Raw genomic sequence first — 5,815 nt, forward strand, 5'->3', positions numbered from 1 at the left:
GTCTGTAGAAACCAAAGGCCAGCAAACAGCATAGGGCATTCAGGCAATGACTATAACAAAGGAAAAGGAGATTTTAATTGGGAGAGTCCATCTTTTATACTCTCCTCCTCCCTCCCCTTTTCTACCTCTTTCCCCTCAAAAAAGCTAAAACTACCTACATTTTAAAATTCTGTGAGCATTGCATTTGTACCCTGTCATCATAAAATCTCTGACTCAGCATACCTAAGACCTCATTTCAATTTTTTCTCTGGATTTTCTGGGACTTCTGTTTTTCCAGATCTGTGCATAGGTTCTCAATAATATGGCTTTTTCTGACACTGCCCCACATTCTGACCCATATATCCATGATCAAATTAAATATGATAGGGGCGGCTAGGTGGCGCAGTGGATAAAGCACCGGCCCTGGATTCAGGAGTACCTGAGTTCAAATCCAGCCTCAGACACTTGACACTTACTAGCTGTGTGACCCTGGGCAAGTCACTTAACCCCCATTGCCCCGCAAAAAAAAAAAAAAATCGATATGATAGACCTTGGTCAATTACTTAAGGGAACCTTAAGGCATATATGGATTTTTTGGCATTTCAGAAATTGATCATGTGCTGGGACATAAAGAACTCATGAAATAAAAAAGGTCAAAATAAATAATCACATCCTTTAAGGCAATAATGCAATTTATTTTTAAATTAAATATGAACAAAAGACACAGCAATAAGCAGTAAGTAATTTAAAGAAAAAACAACAAAGGATTGTAGAAACATCTATTTGTGAGACAATAAACTAAAAATTTGTGGAAGGTAGCTAAAGTAATCCTCAGAGAAAAATGAATATTTCTGAACATGTATTTTGACAAAAGAGAGAAAAATAAAACCAACAAATTGTGCATTCTAGTACTTGGTATCAGTTATAGCACTGAGAAAACATTTCATCCCCACCAAAATCAGACATATTAGTAACATATAAAGCAAATCATTTTATTATTGCTTCTTTTAACTCATACAAATAGAGGCTCTGGATTCAAAGCAAAATACCTAGGGGCATAAGCATGTGGGAACAAAGAACAGGGAAAGATACAAGCAGAGTGGTAATCCAGAAGCCCAAAGTGGGGCTGGTCTTCAGGCATTCAAAGTGGATCATTTGGAAAGGCTGACTTCAGAATCAGCACATCAGTTCCACTGAGCTTTCCATTATTTATCCTAGTCTTTAAAAGATTGGAAATGCTAAGAAAGCCAAAGGTTGGGGAATTGGGGAGAGGGGACATAGGAGAATATGGAAAGAGGTTCTGAGATTTGTCTGACTGGTTTTCCGACTCTCATGTCACAGATGGAGAGATGCTTGGTATAGACTGAGGAGTTAGTTACAGTTGTAAGCAATGACTACAGGCTGAGGAGAGACAATTGTTAAATTTTCAGCATGAGCATTTAAACCTCAGAAATAAGCTAGGTGGCTCAGTGGATAGAGTGGCCTCATTTACTTAGTAGCTGTGTTACCCTAGGCAAGTCACTTAACCCTGTTTGCCCAAGTTTCTCATCTGTAGGATGAGATGTATCTTTGCCAAGAAAACCCCAAATGGGGTCATGAAGAGTCAGACACAAATGAAATAACTGAACAACAATAACAGAAACAAATCAGATGAAGGGGAGTGGTTTTAGAAAAACCTAGGAAGACTTGTATGAACTGATTCAAAGTAAAGTGAGAACAAGTTATACAATAACAATACTATAATGACAGCTTTCAAAGACTTAGAAACTCTGTTCAACACAATGGAACCAACCATGATTCCAGAGGACTCATGATGAAACATGCTATCCAATTCCAAATAAAGAAGTAATTGGTTGGGGCAGCTAGGTGGTTCGGTGGTTAAAGCACTGGCCTTGGATTCAGGAGGACCTGAGTTCAAATGTGACCTGACACTTGACACTTATTAGCTGTGTAACCCTGGGCAAGTCACTTAACCCTCATTGCCCTGAAAAAAAAGAGCAATTAGAACAAATGAGAGTGGCAAAAAAGGAACACAATTTCTCTCTCGATGCTTTCTCATCTTCAAGCAATAATAGTCCTGGTGGTATAATGGATAGAGCATGAGACTTGGAGTCAGGTATATCTGAGTTCAAATCAGTCAGACACTTAGTATCTGTGTAACCCTGGGTAAGTCATTTAACATTGGCTCTGTTTCATCTATTGTAAATGAGGATTATACTAGCACCTACCTTGCCTGGTTGTTGTGAGGATCAAATGAGATAACATTTATAAAAATCACTTAGCACAGTACCTGTGCTGATATTTATTATTAGCACATTAGGTACTATGTAATTTCTTATTCTCTTTCCTTTCCCTTACCTTTTAGAATTGTTATGAGGAAAGTACTTTTTGAGTCTTTGTTATTATTATTATTAAAGGTCCTTTCTCCATCTTGGTCATGCTTTGAAATGGCTTAGGGAATATGCAGAGTGGGCCATTCCCAGGATTGTAACTATAGCCGCTAAGCAGAGAGTGAAGGACAACCAGGTGACTAAAAAGAGAGTCAGAGATCCTGTGAGTAAGAGGTGCAGGGAAGTGGGACAGAACAGACAGCCTAATGATGGGCCCACACAATAAGTAGTAAAGTTAATTGTTTAGCAGAATATCAAATCTAGCACTTGTGATGGGACTAAAGAAGGCCAAGTGAAAAAGGGAGAGAGAGAAATTATTTGAAAAGAGAAAACCAGCTTATAATGAATGTATTTCTAGAAAGGAAGGGACCACAGGCAAGTGTTTTGTCCTAGTTGTTCCTTTTTTAGCTATAGTCTCAAACTATGTGCCTTTTCATGCAATGACTTATACACATAACTTCCTGCTGCTAAATTTAAATATTACCTGTGTTCAGGGCTAAAATTCTAGCTAAACTGTCTAAAATATCTAATGAGTGGTCGCCAATAAATTATAAGCTTTAGCAAGAGTTAGACTTTTAAGCATTTATTAAGGAGAATAAGAATTTGGTAAAGAGAGAGAAAAAGGCCTAGATTCCTATCTATTAAAGGGAGAGCACATTTCTAGCTCCGCTCTCCACCAGCGTCCGCAGGAAAAGAGAGTGAGACCGAGAGCGAGCGCCAGTCTCTTCCTTCCTCCTCCCACTAGCCCGCGTCACTTCCTGACGCCAAAGAAGAGACTCCTGGTCTTGCCCTCAAAGACCTTCGCTTCATGTGTGGAACTCTTCTACAGTAAGTCTCCAGCAGGTGGTGTCATTCCAATCGTTACACCTGTTATCTTTCAGTTATTTTGTTAGTCTGGAATTATTTCAGCTAGAAAGATCCATGGAAACAATCAGATGTATCTTCTTCATGTCTTAACTAATTTATGTGTTTTGAGATCAAAACCTAATTATTCCCTGATGGTATAATATGCATAACATAAAATGCATAATAAACAGTCCTTAAATATCAGTGAAGAAGACATTCAAGGAACTGTGCCTTAAACTTCTTTTGTATCCCTAACAAGGAGCACAATCATTCATCCATTCAACCAGTCAGTCGAACATTTATTAAGAGCCAAACTATGTGCCTAACACCATACTAAGCCACTCAATCTTTTTACTGAAATATGGACAGGGAACTGCACCATGAACTAAAGGAGACACAAAGATGGAAAAGAACTGTGGCTGCCATTGCTGTTTTGAAGGAGAAAAGAGAAATAAGGTATTAGCAAAAGTATCACATGGATGTGAAGGAGATACAGATTTTTAAATCAGAAGACTATACTTCAAATCTTCACTACTTATTTGTTTTTGGTTTTGTGGGGCAATGAGGGTTAAGTGACTTGCCCAGGGTCACACAGCTAGTAAGTGTGCACTGTCTGAGGCCAGATTTGAACTCAGGTCGTCCTGAATCCAGGGCCAGTGCTCTATCCACTGTGCCACCTAGCTGCCCCCAATCTTCACTATTTATGTGAGCTTGGACAAATCACTTAATTTCTCTTGTCCTCAGTTTCCTCATCTGTCAAATGAGAGGCTTGAGCTAGATGACCCCTATGGTCCTATCTTGTTCTATGCCTGTTTGTTTGTTTGTTTATTCATCCATTCATTTGTTTGTGTTTGTCAGTTTAGTTATCTATTCTTTTTAGCTTTTGTTTCATTTATTCTTTATCTTGGGAACCAAACAAATACTTTAGCAGTTAGAGAAGCATCCTTAATGTGAGCAGGAAAAGCGGAAGCTTTTGGAGGAGGCAGTTGTTTAATTTCACTAAATGAAATAACGGAAGGACATCTCATCTGAAGGGTAAATTATGTCAGAGAGCAAGAATCAGAATCACACTATCTCAGGGTTCAAAGAGATTCCAGCACACATCCATGCCTGTATCAGAATCCCCTCTAAAATATCTCCAGGTGGTTATCTAGTCTGCAAATCAAGACCTCCAGTGAGGGTGAAACTCATTACCTAACAAGTTAACCCATTTCACTTTGAGATAGTTTTACTTATTAGAAAAAGTTTTCCTTACATAAAGCCTTAATCTGCTTCTCTACAAGCTCCACATATTATTCTTAGTTCTACCTTCTATATCCAAGCAGTGGGCAACAACTTTCATCCTTCCAATATAACAAGTCTTCAAATATTTTAATATAACTATCATATTCCCACCCCATCCCCAGTCTTTCTTCCCCAGCCTCATCAACCCCAATCCTTCATCTAATTCTCCTATGTCATGGTCTCCAGACCTCTTGAAATGTTGATCACCCTCCTCTGGTGTGATCCAATTTGTCAATGTCCTTTGTAAATTGTGGCACCTAGAATATATGGAGTCAGACCAGAGCTGAGTACAGTGGTCCCATCACTTTCCTCATTCCTGTGGTTTTTCTTTATGTGATCTAAGATCACTTTAGTTGTTGGATTATATTTAGCTTTCAGGTCTTTTTTTTTTTTTTTTAGTGAGGCAATTGGGGTTAAGTGACTTGCCCAGGGTCACACAGCTAGTAAGTGTGTGTTAAGTGTCTGAGGCCGGATTTGAACTCAGGTACTCCTGAATCCAGGGCCGGTGCTCTATCCACTGCGCCACCTAGCTGCCCCTCTTTCAGGTCATTAAAATTCTGATCACTGGGGCAGCTAGGTGGTGCAGTGGATTAAAGCACTGGCCCTGGATTCAGGAGGACCTGAGTTCAAATCTGGCCTCAGACGCTTGACACTTATTAGCTGTGTGACCCTGGGCAAGTCACTTAACCCTCATTGCCCTGCCAAAAAACAAACAAACAAAAAACTCTGATCACTGAGGTTATCACTTCACACCTATCAGAGTGGCAAAAATAACAAAGTTGTTGTTGCTTTTGCTGCTGCTGTTTTGTTGAGTGGTAGAAGGATCAAGGGCATGTTTAAGTGAGTGGACCCTGGAATGTAATTAAATTAAATTAGACTAAAATAAGCACATATTATTTTACCTATTAATTGTTCCATGAGGTAGCAGTAAAGAGACATGAAGGGGCAGCTAGGTGACACAGTGGATAAAGCACCAGTCCTGGATTCAGGAGGGCCTGAGTTCAAATCCGGCCTCAGAGACTTGATACTTCCTAGCTGTGTGACCCTGGGCAAGTCACTTAACCTTCATTGCCCAGCAACAAAACAAAACAAAACAAAGAGACATAAAGAACAGCTCAGAGATAAGAGAAGGGAGGAAGACTGTCCAGTTTGGGAAATATCATTCAACTAGGCTGTAATGTAGAGTGTAAAAAGAAAAAGAATGTGAAAGCTTACTTTCTAAGAAGCATAGGGATCAAGTCAGGAGGCACCCCAAAATCTCAAGCAAAAAATCTAAACAAAGTTGTTGCTGTTAAGAGAAGAGAGTCAATAATTAC

Source organism: Dromiciops gliroides, chromosome 4, assembly GCF_019393635.1.
Source record: "Dromiciops gliroides isolate mDroGli1 chromosome 4, mDroGli1.pri, whole genome shotgun sequence".
NCBI classification, from domain to species: Eukaryota; Metazoa; Chordata; class Mammalia; order Microbiotheria; family Microbiotheriidae; genus Dromiciops; species Dromiciops gliroides.